The 20555-nt window shown below is 44.0% G+C and overlaps 1 protein-coding gene across 5 annotated transcripts in view; it reads left to right on the forward strand.

The window, feature by feature from the left end:
• LOC146599723 (uncharacterized) overlaps positions 1-20555 on the forward strand; it is a 231684-nt gene that overhangs the window by 42259 nt on the left and 168870 nt on the right. The window contains exons 1-2 of one of the 5 annotated variants that reach the window (XM_085298092.1): positions 936-1016; positions 12667-12808. The exons of 1 other annotated variant lie outside the window; for it this stretch is intronic. The gene's annotated coding sequence lies outside the window, so the exon portion shown is untranslated. Of the gene's footprint in view, positions 1-935; positions 1017-12666; positions 12809-20555 lie in introns of those variants that run through there. 3 more of the 5 variants (XM_085298091.1, XM_085298094.1, XM_085298095.1) reach the window with 3 other exon arrangements.

Below are 20555 nucleotides of genomic sequence, written 5' to 3' on the forward strand. Positions count from 1 at the left end.
CCCCCCCCTTTTTATTTTTTTCCTGGGATTTTGCTCCCTGCGAGTTCGGCGAGGACTTGGGCCCCTCACATGGGGGTGGGGGGGGGAGTGCGCGGCCCCGCCGGGCTCTGCCCCCCCGCCCCCCGGCGCGCCCTTGGCTCCGCGGCCGCGGCCCGGCGAGGGAGGCAGGAGCAGGGCGGGAGGGGGGCACCGACCTCGCAGCCCCCCCCGCCCGCTCCAGCTGCCCCCCTCTGTCCCCGTGGCCGGGGCGGGCGCAGGGAGGCCCGAGCAGCCCCCTCYCCCCCCCTCCCCGGAGCTCCCCGCCGCTGCTGGGGCGCCGGGTGCCTGGCGAGGGGGGCGGGCAGGGGGGCAGCAGCCAGGAATGTCTCCAGCTGCTGCCGCCGCCGCTGCAGCCCGCTGCCACACAGCTGTCAAAATGCACTTGAGGAAATCCACTCACACCTCCCGGAGCAAGGGTCTCCTCGGCGGGACGTGACACCGCGCCGCAGGACCATGGCTCCGCAGCGAGGCACCGGCAAGCATCGCTTTGACCCCCCCCCAAAGCTCTCCCCTTGCAGCCTCCCCAGACATCCCCCCCCATCTCCTCTGGCCTTCTGGCCTGGGTCTTCCCCGRTTTTGTCCCAGGCCCGGCGGTTTGTTCGCTGGGTCTGAACTGCGCAAGGTTTGTTTATCGTGCGTTGGGGTTTGACTTCTAAACATCTTTTTAACATCAAAATTCTTAGGGTTGTGCCAAGCTTATGTGGAAATTCCCTTTTATCAATATGCAGCTGCCTTGTAAACTACGACTTGCAGCTTTCCTCTGCTGGTCCGGCTGTGCCAGCGTGCGTGTCTGCAGAGCCCGGGTGCCCCTGGGATGGGCTCTGCCCTTTTTCCTATTTAATTGCCTTTGCTAGGTCTAACTAGCTTAACTTCAGCAATTCTCATCTCCAGTGTTTGGAGACCTGGGGCTGAATGGACACAGATGCAAGTATGGAGAGGAGCATTCAAGGGACAGCAGCTTTTCTCTGCCAGAAGAGGTAACAACCAATGTACTGTTCATAACCAACAAGTGTATATATAGATAGATTTTTTTAACCATTCCTTGCAAATTGAGCTTTCTCCTTGTCTTTTCTCTGCTGCCTTAGGTCAGACACCCTCCAGGAGCCATTCCCTGTGAACTCTTTTGCCTTTTTTTTAGGTTATAATTTTGGGATGATTTTTTTTCCCTTTTGATTTAAAGGAATGCCACACGTCTTTTACACTCAAGACCTTGAGTTCTCRTCTCTGGTTGACTTCTTTAGTCAGGTCTCATCACTTCTAAGAGTGCGTCCTTTGAAACAAAGAGCCTGAGCTTCTGCAGTTTGGCTTGTCCTTCCCTTCAGACTGTATTGTAGTAATTGCTCCATCCAAGGTTATTTTCATGTCCAGCTTTTTTTTATATGTCTCTGCTTTACCAAAACTGTGCCTAAAATAGCACYCCCTCGTGTCGGGATTTGGTGAACAAATCTGCTGGCTGCTGGCAGGGGAAGCCTCTCCCACCGCTTTCCCTTCAGTAGACATTGCTGCTCAGTGGAGGTCACTGAGAGCTGAAGGATTTTCCCCTGCTTTTCGCTCCCGAGGTCACATCACTCCTCAGTGTGCTCGTGGGATCAGCTGGTCTGGTCCCGSTCCATCCTTCCTGAGGAGTGCAAGAGGCTGTGTTGCATTTTAAAGGTGAGAGCTGTCAGGAAACCGCTCATGGTACACAATTCATGCTCCAGTGATTTTGGAGTATTTTGGGAGAGCACTGTGGAGCTGCTCCCTGGCAGCATGAGCGACTGCCAATTTGCGTGCCAGATAATTTATAGAATAGTTACCAATTCCACTGATTTAGAGGCTGGTTTCCAGGAGACTTGGGATGCCTGAATCCCAAGGCACTGAGCCTGCAGTTTCGCTCCGGCAGCAGAGAGTTTGCGTGGATGCAGGGGTCTGATTGCAGGATGGTGCCCGACTGCGAAGCGTTTGACCGCTCCTTTAGATGATGTTTAAGGACTAAGACTTCAGAGATGATCACAAGTAGTTCGAGCAGTTTTGAAAGACTCTTTCCTTTTAGGAGTATGCTTTTGAGTTGCCTTAACTAACACAAGGGTGTTTTGTTTTTTCAAGAGTGCTTCACTCTTGGAACGAAGCCGTAAATGATCAAGCAGYGGCACGAACATTTTGCAAGTACCTTTAAATGGAAAGCGTTCAGTTCTTTGGGGTTTTTAGGGAGAGGAGATGCTTCTGTGGTTATTACCAGGGTTGTGTCCCTGCAAGGCCTTTTCAGAGCCGTGAAGGTTGGCGAATGTTGCGCAAAAGGCTCTGGCAGACCAAGAGAGCGTGAGCACACCCAAGTTACCATGGACGGCTGGGCAGATGACTTAAAAAGGGAAGAGGATGCTCTGGGGAAGGTGTGCCAAGGGCTGGGGTTTTATCTGTGACTAAGTGCGTTACGCAGTACAGAGTAAGCTGCGCTGCGCGCGGCACAACGGGATTTCGTCAGACTTGAGAGAATAAGTGAGAGAGGGGAATTTATTGTTGCCTTTTCTCCTGGGTAATTGCCCCAGCCCGGGGCTTAGTGCGAGGTGCTGACTTGCGAATGACACATGTGGGAATTAAATCAACATATTCCCAGAGCAGGCCCGGCACCAGCTCCCTGYGCTCCCGTGGACCGCTTCTCCCCGCGACGCTTCGCCTGCTCTGGGAATATGTTGATTTAATTCCCACAAGTTGGTTCTTGAACGGCGCGAATAAAGCTGCTGACAGTGAATGAAATGGGATTTGACACTGGAGAACCTGTTAGGCTCAGTAGATGTCGGTCCAGTGGGAAGCTTCAAAGGGTTTTAAGCCACTTTTCCTCCATCTATCTTTGATTTAGTACTTTTGAATCTCCGGTAACTGCAGTTTTTATGATGAATGAGCAGGAGATGACAATAAAGCCACAGAGAATAAAATGCAAGAAAAGTCAGAGCTAATTGTATTTAAAATTGTACAAATATTTTTTCCCGATTGTTTTTGTAAAAATCAAATATTTGAAAAATAGTCTCAGTGACCCGGTTTAAAGATGGGCTGGCTTCTCTGATAAAATATGAACTATTTGAAAGATTTATAAGGGTCAGAAATCCTGCTGAACATTTTAGTATTTAGAGCAGCAGGAAACCGCTCTGTGATATTTTTAAAACAGGTATTTACTCAAGTAATTGGTTACTTTTTATGTGGAATAAGAAAACCTGATGTAGCTATATTGGACTCGACATAAAAGAGAGGTATGTAATTTGTGAGCAAAACAGAGTGGAATGTACACATTGTACCTGAGGAGGTATTTCGAGAAAGACAACTCCTTGAGACAAAAAGCCAAAACAACAAACACGCTAGGTTGCATGCCAGAACTGTTTATTCCTTCGTTAATCAGCTGTGTAATAGGTGTCCAGAAACAATCCCTTCTGCACAGGTAGTTTAAGTTTCACAGTTCGTAGGCTTTGTGGCCTTCATAAAACAGATTACATGGAAGTTGGACGGAAAACACATGTTTCTGAGAACATTTTGGTTCAAATAAAAAAAAAATGTGGCAATGTTAGTGCCAACAATTTACTACAGAATATCTGAACCAGATGCTGTTAAACTACAATTCCAAGCAATTTGCCAGAATTATGTATTTACTTTATTTTAAAGTCAAACTAAAGATATGCATGGTTTTTATTACTTATGCATATAAACAAAAATGTAATGTGATTACAACTAATATGGTACAGATAATGCCAAACAGCCATGATTGCTGTGACTACTGCACTAGCTAAAGAAAAATGGAAGCTCAGTTGGTAATTACATGTGAAAGGGTCTTCAAAATGTGAATGTGCCTGTTCGGACTGAGACATATCAGACTGCAGTCTGCTTAGTCACTAAATCAGAGCATTGGCCAAAAGTATCTACTTTTCCCATTTTCTCACAGTAGTACAAATTTTTCTTGAGAGAATGGGGAAGAGATTTGTAAGACATACTGAGTTACTTACAGTCTTAGCTAAAGTAATATATAAAGTATATATATTTTAGTTAAGAATACATAGAATATTCCTGTTACACCATTGCTGTAGGCAACTTCCAGCTTGCTAGTTCTTATCCAGATGAGCTGCTGTATACTTAAAAAGACAGATACTAATGCCAAAACTGCCACCTTGAAACGACAGAGTGAATTTTAGCAGAAGTTTTAATGCCGTTACGGGTCATTCAGGTTATAAAGGGTTCTAGCTGGCACTCCCACAAGCCAAAACAGTCTTTACCTACTGTTAAAAGGCCCTCAGAAAACCTCAAATAATTTCCTTCAGCGAAGTGGCCACCTCGGTCAGCTGTGGCTTGACGCAGAAAAGTGCTGAACATCCTGTAACACCCAGATTCCCAGGTCAGACTCCAAATCAGCAGGGAAAAAATACATCAACTAGAGAAAAGAGTTTGGGGAAGAAGCTTTGATTTAGAGGGTTGTTCAGCAAAGTTACCAAAACTGAATTCCCCTGTGCATTGTAAAGAAAAGGCGAATCTGCAAATGATTTGCAGTGGAATCCGTGGTCAGATCCAGACAACGGGATGCTGGGACACAGTGAGCTTCGTCTCCTGCCCAAGCGCTGCAGTTTCAGATTCTACTCAGAAGACTACCAAAATCGTCGCAGCTCTTCTGCAGGAATCCTGCTATTTTTTGAGAAAATATGCTTTCACATAAAGCAAAATCAGTTATCTGGGTCCCCTGTCAGAAGATGACCTGGTATATGAGATGTCTTCTTGATTTTACGTGCTTCAAGGTTAACATATGTTTAATTATGGGCAGCATTAGAACCTGGAGGTGAACTTCCACCTGTGATACAAGATGATTTGGCATTTTTGAACCCGTAAAATCTTGAAGCAATAGTTCTGGGAGAAATGAGAATTACCACTATGATGCTAATGCCAAGGTCCAATGCAAAGAATTCAAACAACTTTCAGTGTCACGGCYGTTGTATTTATCAGACACACCCAGCTTATGTGCTGGTTCATGATGCGGTTCTGTGAGGCAGAAGTGAAAGGTGGGTGAGCTTTGCTAGTCCCACGGTGTCCTTCTCCTCTGCAGTGCCAGTTTCTTTCCTGCATTCGGTTTCCTTGGAATTTCTCCACACAGAGAAGAAACAACTTCATCAGTGGAGACTGCACCATTTTCTCTGGAGTGAAAGTTTTAAGACATATTTCCCTCCCCCCTTTTTCTTCCATTCACCCTCTTGTTCCTGATAACACCCCATACCCTGGAGAAGCCGTGGGGGATAGTAACAGGAAACACATGAACAGAATCAGGTAGGTCCAGTCTGAGTGGAATTCATTTCACAGATTTTTTTGCTCTGGAACAAAGTACTTTGTCCTTCCTGGTGTTCCAGGTCAAGCTAACCCTACCACCTTGCGGCCAGGCCAAAGAAAATGCTATTGTCTGTCCTGCCAGGACTATGAGAAACCCAGCTCAGGTAACGGGACTGCAGTTTCGTGGGGCTTGCCAAGAAGGAAACATGCCAGTGTAATTATAGTAGTAATTATAGCACCGTAGTCACCGCCCACAAAGTACGACTCTCTGCAGAGTACAATGATTCCAGAATCAGAGTCCAAACAATATAATGCTCTTAAATTTCCCTACCCGCCAATCCTGGCTCCCTGTCTGATTGACCTCAGATGGAAAACGAATCTGCCTCTCCTGTGAATGGCCGTACCGATGCCAGCAAACACAAACTGAACGGGTGGATGGCTTGCTTGCCTCTCCTCTGATTCGCTTCAGTCAACAGCCCAATACACTCATGCTGAAATTAAGGGTTAGTTTTTATTTTCACGTTGGACATAACAAATGAAATCTAATTCTGCAGAGCACATTAGGGCGTGTGAGATGGAAATGCACCTCTACTGTCCCATCCTGGTGTCTCATTGGTTTTACTCTTCATAACCACATTTCACTTTGCACATGTGGATGCTCTTCTCACTGCTTTGGGACTTGGAAGTGCAGCTCAGATAAGAATTAACCCATAGCTCAGACTATTCCCATGCCTAAGTGCCATTTCTTGGTGGGACTTCTTGCTTCACTTTTATGGCGYCTAGGTGGATGCTCTGTCACATAGCACAGCCTGTAAACCCTGTCTGCATAGACATAATGTGTCATGCAGGTCTGTTTGGAGCTGCATGAAACAGTTCATGGTTTTGCATTCTTCCTGTGGAATAATGACTACTGTGAATTGAAATTCACATTAAAAAAATCAAACAAACAGAACCCCAACCCAGGCCGTTCTGTGAGTACTTACTTGTCACACCCTGGSAGCTGGGAGTGAAAAGATTCCCCAGATCTTATCAGCTATGACCAGGACTTGCAGGCAACACGTTGTAAAGCCAGGCCTCAATGTGTGAGTGGAGTCATAGAGCTGAGGCCTTACTGCTTCATGGGTATTAGATGAGCAGTTATCAATACTGGAACAGGTAACATTTAAGATACAAGGGAAAGTCCTACTGCTCCTATGGGATCTACTGATTTCTCTAGGACCACTTAGATGGAGGGAACCCACTAGAACAGATGCTTTTGCAGGACTGATGCTAACATTAATTCTCAAAGTTGCTTTACTAACTACCGTCAATTATTATTTATCACAAAGTAACTTGCAGTTTACGCTATGGTGTGCATATTGCCTCTGTTATCCGTATCTGTATTTACCCGGAGCATCATTTAATGTGTCTTCATTATGAGGCATCTGGCCATGATTAGGTTGTGCTTGCTGTGGCAGCCTTTTATTTTGCTGTGCTGTGGTGGGGGCTACGTCCCGTTGTTTATACATTGCCACGTGCTTGATCAGAGTATGTTGTGCACAGTGTATCCACGAGCATGCGTGCCTGCTTTCAGTGGGGTTTGACGCCAATGGAAACACATTCTTTGAAGAGGTAATTACTAAAGACTTTGTCTCATGTTATAGCAGGACCAACAGACTATTTGAACCAGTTTAGTATTCCTAATAATACATGGTTCAGAGCTGAATAAAAGGCTATAATTCTTTTGAGGGGTTCCACTGACATAATAAACCACGAGCGCTCGGCTAGTCAGCAGAAAGCAAAGATTGGATTACAGCTGGGCTCATCAACATGGAGCTGTACATGGTAGTTTATCATGTCTGCAAAGGGATTATTTCAGAAGGCTTTTTCTTTTTATTTTAAATTACTATAAATCTATACCTCAAAATGGAAGAGCTGCTGGATGCTGTTTTCTGTGAGAAAACCCGGATAGATAATATTTATTCTCTTCTCYTCTTTAGTGTAATCAGATTTTATTCTGGAAATGTGGCTGTGATTGGAATTCAGTTCTTCCACTYTTTCACCCATCAACCATAAATAAGCTGCAGTGCTGGAGTACTAGACAGTTACAGCTCCATGTCTGGCTGGTGCATGGATGTCCCCAATGCTGTTGGTCAGGTGCCTGTTCTCCCACCTGCCTAAGAGTTTTGTCTGTCTACAGACCAAGAGTTTGGACCTTGTATTTATTTAAATAGATTCTGCATATACATTGTATAGGTCCTTTCCTGTGGCATTCGAGCTTCTACCGTTCCCATGCCCAGTAGTGGATCCCGTGTGCCAAAAATGCTTTGATTTTTGATTGATGTCATGTGATGTTTGTAAGTAGTTAAAGATCATTTCAAAATAGAGATAYGTTTATATATATAAAAATATATTWTTTTATGATAGCCTCAGGAAACCATCTCAGTAACAGAGGAAATACATGGACATGGAAAAAATCATAAGAGTATTGTTTATGAGTAGATTATAGTCAGATGATAATAGCTAGCAGAATGAATAAATTGGAGAGACAGAATTGACATGATGAATACTAGCTTTAATACSATGTACTGAACTTTTAGTACATCTTGTTTTAGGATTCAAATTTCTTCAAAATCCACAGGAATAAATTGGACTCTGGGTAAATGGTTGAGACAGAACTGACTGGAGGGTGGAATGTGTGGAATGAGACCACAAACAGCGTCTCCGTGGTCCTCTGCCATCTCCCAGGCCTTCTCTTCTCTCTGCCTTTTCAGATCTCTGGATTTAGTCATTTTGTATTCTGATAATTCTTGGCACGTTGGCTGAGGTAGATACTGTCTCTGCTTTTATGTCTTCTTTCACTAGCGGCTTTGCTGGTTGCCCTGCAAGTGTCTGCTGAGACTCACCCGTGTGTATACTCTTCCCATCAGGAAGGMTGGGATGGGCTCTTCCCAGGCTCCTGTGGCACACGAGGTTTTTCATCTGAAGTGTCGAACAAGCCATCTCTGGCTTGAACATGTAGCGGCCGTGGAGCAGATGCCACCGGAGGGGTGCTGAGCGCTGGCTGCCTGGAGGGGGAGGCAGCCCCCCGCCGTGCATGGCTGGTGTTGTGGCCCTGGGTCAACCTGCCTCACCCGTGGGCTGGGGAATATGATGGAGCGTGGGCACAGCAGATTTAACTCCGGCTGTCTCTATTTGCCAGAGCCTTTTCGGGAAGCCGTTTGCAGGGCAGAGTTTAGAACAGGCTTGAGACTGGTATAAATTGCACTGAGGTCAGCCTCAGCTTGGATGGCCCTAGGATTAGATTGCCAGAAGGTTTTACAATAATAACAGCAACCGTCCTAACTAATGACATAGTAATACTCATTTATATGATTTATGGGAACACTGTATGTAATGATTCCAAGCAKGACTGAACTTCTTTTTAGCCTCCTGAACAGAGGCAGCCATATAATACACCCAGGAGCTTAGTRCTTGCAGGAATATCCAGCACTGCCTGTGGCTGGAGGAGCTGTGTACATCCATCATTTCAAATGTCCCCATTAGGATTTTTGAAAGCAGTAAAAAAATTTTGCTGGTGTTGAAACTCGTAGGAGTCCAGGTAGCCTGCTMTCTACATTACATTACCATGTTCGTCGGCACACTTGAGTAGCGTATTCAGGCATGGCAATGTTGTTTGTGTTTGGGTCTATATTATCAGGGAGTATAGAGCTTGTATTGTCTTGGCCGGGCCCATCATTGTGGGCAGACTGTCTGACTACAGTGGCTTGAGTCCTGAGATCATACCAGCAATTCTTCTTCCACAGCCAGTCTCCCATTATAGGCTATTGGAACACACTGGGGCATTTCCAAATTCTTCTGCATCTGTCTGGGAGAGTTACGGAGTTCCCTTAGCATTTGCCTTTCTTTCAATGAACATGTGTGGCAGTCTTGATGTACCAAACAGGCCAAAATCTTTGTTTTTGCATTTGCAAAAATAGACTGTTCGGCTTCTTCATTGCTGCGTAAGAGTTGTTGGATACAGAAACTACGTTTGCCCCAGACTGGAGTATATGCCTTCCACACGCATCCCAGGGCACCCTTGGCGAGGTATAGGCGTATATCTCCATGTATGCAGTGTGTGTATACACGCTTCACCATTTGCCTGGAAAGCAAAGCAGTATTCAGTGCAGATGTCCTCAGCTGGCTAAAAAGCAGTGAAAATAGATTCAGACTGGTCTTGTGACAGCGTTATGCAAGAACAAGTCAGGGAGCCTGAGTTTTATTTTGTGCATCAACAGATCTAACAAGAGAGCCAGACTCAATGCAGCTGAGTTCGTGCACGTTATCCACTCTGCGAGAAAGGGGGGAGCAGAGGGAATATATCACATCCTGGGGAATTGCAAGTGTACTCTGTGTCTTAACATTTAACATCTTGGTGTTACAACATTACATGCCATTCACTGCTTCCCTTTCCTAGGTGTTTCTTGTGGGACCCATGATTCTTTACGACRTGATGTGCAGGCACTGAAACCTAGCAAGCTCCTGTATCTACCAAGGCTGTGGGGAACACTGAGCCAGCAGCGAGCAAGCCAGTGAGAAGGGGACAGCTGTGTTTGGAAGAAGGGAAGAAGTACTGTGATACCACAGGGAAAAGCAGTGTGAATAAGAAAAAAAAATTGCAGATATACTTTTTTGCTGAATAGACCTTCAGGGACCTCCTGAACCATAGGCTCCAATTTGGTAGTGGAATATTGATCTTTTTCTCAAAAAACTTAAAAATTACTCAAGTGACAGAATCATGGCCTACTAAGGACCTCAACTAGTCTAAATGTAGATTAACAGTATCTTCAAGGTATTTTTGGAGAGATGAGATTTGTGATTTAAATTCATCTTGGTTTAGAAATCCTTTGAATTCAGACCGTTGCGGAGGGCTTGATTTTAGACAATTTTGATAGTCTAAAATGCTCTGGAGTTTTCCTTTTTCCAGTCAAAATCTCAGTTAATTAGCTGACGTAGCAGTTCCGTGCCTCCTCTGTGAAGGTTTGAGCAAACCTCCTGTATGATTTCTTGGGGCCTACAAACAGCTGCATCACCTTAGTACGCCAAAGGRCCTCTCCTGAAATAATCAGATGATTAAATGTCCCAGTAGGAGGGTAGGATTTCTCTCAAATCGATGTCTGCTCCCTGCAAATTTAAACTCTGTCTCATTAAAATTATTTGGAATCCCTTGCTCTCTAACCAAATGTTCACTCCACGTTTTAAGGAAACAAATGAAACAATCTAAGTGAAGAGACCTTTAGTTCTCAAGTCTTGGGTTAGATCGTGTATCATTCTCTGAAATGTCTCTTGAACATTTATCGGTTTGAACGACATTCTTCAGAGCAGAAGCAGGGTATCATTAGTCATTTCACCTTAATCTTTGGGTACTGTTTTAGCTTGATGGTGTTACAGGCACCATAGCTAAACTATGAACATGTTTTGCTCTTGGTATTTTTTCCAGGATGTCTTGGTATTTTATCCAGGATGTCTGCATCAGTGCACTGAGAATCCTTTGGGATATCATTGCATCAAGAATTAGTTTCACCTTGTTTTTTCTGAGCCAGCATGGGCAGCAGTTCATCTCTGCCACCCTGTAGCAATGGTGGAGAATGCATGAGTTGTCTTCCCCTGCCCCACAGTCTGAACAACGTCCAGAGGAAAACGTGTTTGTTACCATCACTAACAGACAGATGAACTCACTCCAAAACAGGACCTACTCRGTTAATTCGGCTGCAGAATACACAAATACAACTGCTTGAGATAAACAGTTACCTCAAGTGGAAGTCCCTCAGAAAAACACCAGCACTAGAGACACTGATCTTTTTATTAAAAGTTCACTCATTATGTAGACTGGAACTTCACTAGGAGCTGGATTTCTCTTGCTGTCCAWTGTGGCTGTTTATTTAATTCTTGCAGTTCCCGTTCTCTTCAACAGTGCACGTTTCCTGTGGGTCACAGCTATTTCCGATCAGCAATATGGCTTTTAAGCTGCTAGCGGTGTGCCTTCAATGGCAGCTACATGTCCAGGTTTTCATAGAGGCCTTTAGGATAGCTGCTGATGACAACTCTGCTGCTTTAGCAATGCCTAGTTTCCCCCAGTGTGGCTTCCCTGCTCTTGGGCAATTCTGTCACTAGTGACCTTTTTGCATCCACCTGAAAATGTCAGCTGGCCTCAAATCCATGTGGGAAACAGACTGTCTCCTCTGAGCTGTGGGACACCTACAACGAGCGTGCACTTGGGCCTCCTCCAGTTTTTAGCCAATTCAATAATGAAGCTTTTTTTCTTGAATGGGCTTCCTATACGGAGGAGTCACCCTGGGACTGGGAATTAACAGCTGGTGCTTTAACAAAACCCCTATTTCTGCTTCCCTGGAGGGGGCTTTCTCTATTTTAGGCTCATTCAGTACCTTCTTTTTCTTCATCAATGTAGGTTCTGAAGTTCCTTAGTTCAATTGTTTATGACCTAACTTTCCACAAAAGCTTTTCATATGGAGCTCTTGTGAGAATAAGTGTCTTTTCAAATTGCCAGTTTTACGTTCAGCTCAGTACAAGCTGCTTCTGAAAGCCACTGCCTGGCTGAAGTGCTCCATCAGACCCTACCGAAGCAGGCTTCACAATGCACATTATGCACCAGTTCCATCTCCTGCCTCCATCTGGTATTCCAAAAGGTCTTCCTCATAGCTATCTCTGTGCAGGGARCAGAGAAAAAACATCTTATCAATAGCTATTGGTAAGGAGTTTTGGTATAAGGGTCCAAAATCCTTCCCTTATATTGCAATGGCTTCTTCATGGTCCTCCAATTCAYGCAGAGGAACTGCCCCGAGTGCTGACGAGCTTCTGCCAATTCCAGTCTCGTCTGTACAGTTCTGTTTCTTCTCCAGCAAAGTAACTTCTTCCCAACTGAAAGCTTTTGTCACATATGCTAATACTTGCTTATAGAGTTGCTTACAGAGATTTCACAATTCTAGCAGCAGGACTTTGCTCTTAGCCCCTGCTTGGGCTGCAGGGTGATCGCCTGAACTTGGTCCTTTCTGAGAAACAACTTCTTTCTCTTTGTRGGCACACTGCAGTGAATGTTCATTCCTCATTTTCCCCATGTAAACCGAGCAGTCTTTTCTGAATTTCAGCTACAAAAATATGTTGATTGTGTACTTTGCAGTGGAATAAAGAACAGTTCCTCACRACACATTTCCGTCTTATTAAGGGAGATCATTTTTTTGAAGTGATTTAAATTTTGAAGATAAAGGTATTATGTCGGGAGAAGTTTGATAATAGGTGGGTGCTGGTGTTATGCAGCTTATCATGATGGATCATTGCCAACTGTGTGGCTGTTACATGCTTCTCATCTTTTCACAGACGCAGCTGCCGACCTGCTGCACCACCTGCCTGGATCCRGCCGCGGCGAAGCTGTCGGGCTTGGGGGCAAGAAGCTCCCTCGGATGCCCATGCAGGGCCCCRTAATGTCCTTGCGCCTGCAGCAAGGGCCAAGGTAGCAGAGGTGCAGGCGTGCTAAAATATGCAATCACAACACCGAATTTGGGATGGGAGTAGGGATGGCGAAGAAGAAAGAGGAAGGGAGAGACATGCCTCACTGAGACCTCCCTGATGCCTAGTATCTGCTGATTGTTCTTCCTCATCAAGCTTGGGGTAATGTTTTTCCATACTAATAGGAAAATTTACACGTTTACTTCTGCTATTAAAGCCTGGATTTCATAAAAAGAGAGAATTATCCTGAATTTAGGCTCCCACTAGTGTCTCTGTGAGTGTATTTCCAAAATCAAATTCTTTTGTCTAGTTGTTTATTTGTATTTCCAGCACAGCAGGGATCACTGCCATAATTATTAATTTACAGCCTTTCTTTATCTTTCATTATTTTTATTAGCTTTTTATTTTAATCTGTGAGATCAGGTATTTCTGTGCATCATTTGCACAAGGACTTTGTTTATTTTAAGCTTGGTTTGCCAGTTGAGATAGTTTTTATTGCAATGTTTGTATATGACTATAAAGGAACAGTATGTTTTCATCACCGATGTTCCTAACCAGATCAATTCCAATGAACTCTTACTCAGCATATTATGTGAGTCTTACTAAACATTTACTCTGAAAATGCATTTCATGGTTAGATATACTGGGATGTTTGCTGTTACAACCACGCTTAAACAGTATGCGACCGGATCCGGCCTGTGATTTATGGTGGTAGGGTTGTTTATGAATGCAAAGCAACGGTTTTGCTGCTTCTTTACTTTAAAAAGCAATGAAGCGTTTTTCTGAGGGCAAAAAATAAAAMCGTATTTTGAAAGTATATGAAATTTAGGACCAGAAGACAAATATTACTTAAATTTCTGTTCTGKGAACCTTGATAATACCCTTTTGCATGATCTTCACCAAAAAACAAACCCAAGTGATTCTCAAGGTGTTTARAAGACACAGGAGAAAGAAAAATCAGTCTCTCATGAAGCTTTGCCAAAGCCTCAAGTAGATGGAGACACTGATGTTGAAGAGAGCTGCTGTGATTGCCTTGTTTTCTACCCGATTGACAGTGCCTGTCACAATCCCTGCGGCTCCGTACAGCTCAGCTGGAGTTTTTCCATTGGCTTCAGTGGGAATTGACTCAAATCCTACATTTGTCTAATGTGTTAACTGTGTTAAAAACTTTGYGACACCGTTGACTGTTGTATAGTTGATGATCTATTGGATGATAGCTGTATCTGAATAGGACAGGCGACCACAGGAATTTCCCGCAATGTCTGTTGCATTGTTATTAAAGACAGAACTATCGTATGGCTCTGACAGTGCAATTTCATAATAACAACAGTAGATTTTCCAGATTTTCCGGGAAGTTAACTTCCAGGTTGCCACCTAATCACCAAACCAACGAAGTGTTATTAGACTAAACTGAGAACAGTCTGCTTTTAACTGGATGGTTATTATTTTTAACCATTACATCCTTCAGTAATAATAATTTTGGTCAAGATTTAAAAATGAATCCCTGGTTTCTACCCAAGCAGTAGATTAAAAAGAAAAAAAATCATAGCACAAAGTATGGGAGGAAAGCCTCATTTCCCCTCCTGGACATTTCTAGTGCTAAAGAGTGTGTAAGTTTATCGCTTAGTGGTGTGTGAGTGTGAGAGTGAGAGCAGAATGGCCGAAGCATTACCAATTGTAGCATTTAATTGGTATTAAATAATGATTCTGTTCAGCAGTTACATCTGTTCTTGCTGCCCCTGCAACAGGGTAGCCTTGGGCAGGTCTCTCCTATCATTCTAGCACATTGTGAGGACAAACAGTCCTTGTAAGTTTGAAATGAAGCAATGTTTCACCCTGTAGCTTTGTGGATCAGGCCTAGAACCTGCGCCTTTTCCTTTCCTAGTGCAAAACAAAGCATGTTTTTTTCTGATGATCTTTCACAGCTGATAGATTTTATTCTGTAAAGATATAGCTCTTTGTTTTGAATGCTTAGACCCTCTTGAAGACCTTGTGGCAACCATGGCTGAACCCTGAGGTCCTTTCTTAGGCTTGACTCTGCCCCTTGATCATCCTGAGCTCCAGTTGATTTAAGTGAGAGTTTTGCTTGAGGAAGAAGAGGAGGAAACTCAGGATATGGCTCAGTATGTTCTGCAAAAGGATATTAACCCATAACCTATATTGCCTTGATTTGGCAGTATTGTTTTATCTTGTATATCTGACTCTCTTTCGCCGCTTACGTAAGAAAATCGTTTGTACTGTCAACAGCTCTGTTTAACCTTTAATAATAAAATTAGTAACTAAAACCAAGAGGCCCAAGTCCTGAGGCCCAGATTTGGGTAAAGTTTCCCCTGCAGCCAATGGCAGTTTGGCTAGGGACAGGTTTGGGTAAGCCCTGACTATGGAAATTGGAATTAGCTTTTCCAGTAGCTTCCATTTCTGCTCTGTGAACAGCAGCAAGGACTGCAGTGGTAGGGAGAGAAAGTGTTAGAGGAACCTAGCTGTATTTTGCATTTAATGACTTTATTGGATGAGATATCTGATGATACCAGGTTTTTCTAATTCTCATTTTTATAAGCTATCTAATGCGCAAAAACGTCAGCTCTGGGCATACGTTCCTTTCCCTGGAGTCTTGTTCAGACATTAGAGAAACATTTTCTAACTCAAAAAATAAACACTTCTGGTAGAGTTCAGGGACAGAAATTGTTTTCATCGCAGCAGGTGTTGCCTATTAGTTCTACTAGAACTAAAACCCTAAGCTGGGCTTTAAGTGAGATGCATAATCAAGCTCTTACATCATTGTGAGATGTACCGTACTTGAACCTTTTGCTTGCTGAGACTGTCTTTTCTCCAAGAAACATCCTGTTTTGCAATCCCTCAAATTCCCCATGTGCCATACAGCATTAGGGATTTCATCACCTCCTGGGCACACAGGCTWTGCTTTCTGCAAAAGACCCAAAGGGAGGGAGAGAAAGAGAGCCAGACGAGCCAGAGGTTTCCGTATTTCCTGATGGGACCATGTGATCTATGAAAGATAGCTTTATTTTCATTCCTCCCCCCGCTTTGCTTCATGCTGTTTCCATTCTAGGCCTGACTCTGCCTAGCAGGCTGCTGGAGACAGCTGATTGCATCAGTTCGAGGAAGGGATCATGCTCTGCTCAGTCCTGTTCAATTGCTTCAGGTCCCATCTTGCTTTTAATGGCCTTGGCTGCCTCACTGCTGCCCTTCACCTTGCTGTCATGCATGTGGTGGACAAAATAGCTGGACCAGTAAAAGGTGTCACTGTTTGTAGATTCATTTCCTTATCTCTAGCTTTCATCAAGGTTTACCATTAAAGGCAGGGGATTTCTTTGCAAACTACAATCATATATTTGAAAGCAGAATATTTCTTAGTAGTCCTTAATCTTGTGCCTTTCCTGGAAGCCTTGTTTCTTTTGGACCTAATTTGCCTCACCTGAATTYACTGGAGATCGTTAGTCTGGGTTTACAAAGAGGCTTGCCAGGGCCCTGAGTGTGTTGAGGGGTCTTAATTGCCCTGATGAGGTTCACATGGGCTTCTGCACTCTGCCAGCCCCCAGGCTGTGTTAGGGCTCAGCCCCTCAGGTCTTGCCTGRGCTGTGTTGCAGGGGTTGTGCTCGGCGTGGGGTCTTGCTGGCTTGGCTTCAGAGCTGCTGCATCTCCGTGGGCTCCTCAGGGATCCGGCTGTGGCTGCTGGACCTGCTCAGCTCCATCTCAGGTATTGAGGGGCTGCTGCCACCCTGGTTCCTGCACTGCCTTTCCTGGGGGGCAGCCCATGCTGTCTGCTCTCTGGCAGGGTTGGGAAAAGCTGAATCTGGCCTTTGGTTAATGCATACACTTTCAAGAACTGTTTACTCTAATTGCTGTTCACTTGTTATATTTTGTACTACTGACCTAGGTCACGTTCTGAAGCCTGTTTATGGCTTTGCTGCCTTTTTGTGGTCATGCCACAACTGCAGAGCATGTTGTTTAGCAGCAATATTCCACCTTTATTTTCAGTCAGTGATGTTGGTCTATCTAATACATRAAGGAAAACCAGGCTGGATCTACTATTTGTTAGAGTTATTTCTTCTTCTTTTTTTTTTTTCTTTTAACAAAAGAAAGGTATGATGACTTCTACAGATGTTGATTCACTGGACTAATCRCAAGATTGTCACCTATGAAATTGTTGTTAAAATGGCACCAAATCTGAGGGGGGCAAGAAAAGGCAGAGAAAGAAAAGGCTGCAGCCAAAGGTTCTTGGTGAAATGCATCAGGGCTGTAATTGCATTTTGGAGCCTGTGTCCCTTTTACGTTTACCTCGYCGAGGTTGTGCGGAGGGTGGAGAAAAGCAAAGAAGGAGCAGTCTTGGTGTGTGCGTGCTGTGATTGCTCCTTCAGTATCGGAATAAATCGTCATCCGCCACGAAGCAAAGCGCGGACGGGGAAGGAGCGCAGCCAGCGTGCGCGGGGCAGGGAAAGCGGCTTGGAGAAGCACTTTTTCCTCGTCCCACTAGAGGGTGGGTGCAGTTTGGACAAACGTTGCTGCGGCTGGACTGAACTCTGCCTGCCTTGGCAAGCCCCGCGAGGGGAGCGGGAGCGTTAATTTATCATCTAACAAGAATGGTGGGGCTGCCAGCAATGGCAGTTGGTACTTCAGAAAATATTTAACTTGGGGGTAGATGTAAGCACTTTCCCTTTATAATTCTGTCTYCCTAATCAGAAGATGCAGTGAATACTAATAATATAAAAAATGAGTGAGGCAAGTGTTTCCATTTTCAGCAGCTTAGAACAAATCAAAAATGTCCATAGGATTTCTTTTTTTTTTCTATTGATTAGAAGATTCTTCATATTAGTTTGCTCCATTAGGCTCAGAGGAACAAGCATTTAAAGAATCTYGTTTCAGAAACATAAAAGCAGGGGAAACAAATTGTGTTTTCTCTTGATTTTTAGTATTTGCAAGATCACTCTTAAAAAAAGAGGCATAAAAATAGAACCAGCAATCCCTTGATCAGTCTCCCCCTTGGAAGTAAAATGCAGTTCATACATAAAGTAGATACCTGCACTTTAGTAACACAGTGAATCATATTCTCTCTATTAGTATCATCTGAGCCAAGTTCCCTAAACCCTATTTCAGATATAGCAGGCCAGAAGATATTAGTTTAGTGTTGGTGTGTCTTTCCTCTCCCCCCCCCCCCCAAATCTCTTGTTTTGTGTTGTAGGAACCGAGAATACAATTTTGTTTTTAGGGCAGTACTAAAAGTTTTTGTAGCTGTATTCTGTAAAGCTTGTCCAAGAAAATGTGCAATGAAGGTAGAAGAGAAAAATTATTAATGATTGCAGCATGAGAGAGTTTCTCTAAAAACAAATAGCCAAGCATTTATCTGGAGCAGAATAAAGGAAGGAAGGGAATTGGAGCTCTCTGAGGCAGGAAGAGACTCAAGGAAAGAATCCAGTGAAACTTCTTCCACAGTAAAAGATGACATTAAAGTAATTAAGAAAAACAAGATTGCCTTTTGACACAGTTAAATTCACTTGCAGAGTCCAGCGCTGCAGAGTGCAGCATAAAGTCAAATACCTGGTCTTTCTAAGAATAAGAGAATTTGCAGTTACATAAATTAAGCTAAAAAGGAAGTCTTCTAACTTTGAGATGTGAAAGGCCATCAGGTGCTGTCATGAAGACATACAGCTTACACAACAGCATAGTTTTGCCTCAGATTGAGGGCAGAATATTGTGCAATTGGCTCAGGTGCTTTGCAGGCTTCATATATCTATTCTTAGTCTTTCTTYAAAGCATCAGTGTTGGCCTCTGCTGGAGACAGAGGACAAGAAGATGGATCATTGGGTCTGTTCTGGCATGACAGTTCCTATGTTTTGTTCCACAGGAAGGTTGTGATCAACAGAAATACTGCCAACCTAGGTCACTTGCCAGTTTATGAGCAATGAGATTGCTTTGCTGGTTTATTCAGCCCTAGTTACTTTTGTTATTGAAATGTGAAATTGGCTGACAGCTCTGTAGGATCTCACCTGCAGAGACTTTGCTCCACAAGGATGGGATAAACTAGACAAATTGTAGTGGGTTTATACATATGGGGCCAATTCATGCTTGATGAACCCCAGTGGAAGCTCTCGGTGCTGCAGTGGCGGAGAGGCTGACCTATTGCATCYATTGACTCATTGTGGTGCTGTCTGTCGTGATTAAAGAACTTGAAATGTTCCCCCTAATGGGGGACCATGCTGAGTTTCAGCATGAGCTGCTCTGCTATCTCTGTTTCTGTTGTTGATAGATCTTCTGGAGTTGTTTGTGTTTGTTTAAAAGGAGAGCAGTGAACTGAGCTGGTGGSTGAAGCTTAAAAACGTGGTCTAGCTGTAATATGAAATTGTTTGGCACTCTTTGTCGGCTGCTTAATCCAACATATGAYGTGAATGGGTATGAGGCTGGATAAAGAGGAATCAAGTGATGGAAACGAGACCAGAGTGTTGGGAAGCAGAAGAGATGGGAATACCAGGATGACTTGCTCAAGGGCACTGTCAATCCATCCTGCATCTAAGTGGTTTGGATGAAGGCAGTACTGTTGCAATGATGATATGTGTGTCTGCAGAAGATGGTTTCCTAACAAGATGACCAAGGATGGAGGGGAAAGGAGTGCAGCAGGGTCTGATGGAATTGGGGAAGGAATTGAATTGCAAGATCAGTATGTGAGCAAGGATGGGTGAAACATCACCCCAGACTGCAGTGCTAGACCTGTGTGTACATGGATGAATTTGGCACTGGGCATTTGATGGGCTGTATTTGAGGTATATTAGAGAAGGTGCTGACAGTATAGGTGTGAAGATAAAATATTATGCTGTTTTCTCAACAGCTCATGACCATGGTTCAGAAAGCCAAGAAGCTAAAACTGGAAGATATTGGTATGAGCGACTTGGAAAAAACTCAGCCAAAGCCTATCACTTTATTAGTCTCTTCGGACACTTAAGGCTGTGTATAATAAGGGGCTCACTTCCACTGCTTGCAATGTATCATGGAGAATGGGGCTAGAAGAGAAATGTTTGGAGAGAGAAAGGGGGGAAAACAAATTAAGTGTGAAGTTTGAAAAGAATTGCAGSGCTGTCATCTCTAGAAGAGAACCAGAGAGGCATCCTGTCTAAATGATTCAAGATGCTTCATGTGGCCTGAAAGTGTAAATAATGATCTGGCAAGTGGAAAACTAAGAGAACTGCCAGTGATGCAGCCTAGTCGGAAGGGCAGTGGAGGCAGACAAAGTAGTAATGTGGGCAGTGGAATATGAGGATGTGATAAAGGAAACTGGAGGAGATGAAGGCGTTGGTTGGGATCCTGATCTTCCAGTGAAGCTTCTTGGAGGGGGGAAAAAAACCCCTCTGAATGGCTGCTAATGTTGGGCAATGGAAGAAATGGAGTACAGTGAAAGGGGGAGAAAGCAAGTGTGGCCCCTGAGCTGTGACTGTTCCTAAACCCCAAGCATCTTGCACAGTCTCCTGCCAATGTCTATTAAATGGATAGGGATGAACGTGAAAATGTGTCAGGCAGATCAGATAATAGAGTAAGGCACTATGGCAATAGAACTTTCTTCCTTACGCTGCAGTGTTTAGTAGTTGTGCTCTAGCTTTGCACTTAAGCTCACATCTAAGTTCTGTCTTAAATCAAATTGTTAGCACAGGTATTGTTTGTAAATGAGCATGGCAGGCCATAGAGAAAACAAATGTGATTATGCAGATCCCTGAAGTTCTTAATATTTTAGAAAATGTATGAAAAACAGAAAAACT

The sequence above is a fragment of the Rhea americana genome, unplaced genomic scaffold, assembly GCF_003343005.1.
Source record: "Rhea americana isolate MKP2758 unplaced genomic scaffold, rheAme1 scaffold_135, whole genome shotgun sequence".
NCBI classification, from domain to species: Eukaryota; Metazoa; Chordata; class Aves; order Rheiformes; family Rheidae; genus Rhea; species Rhea americana.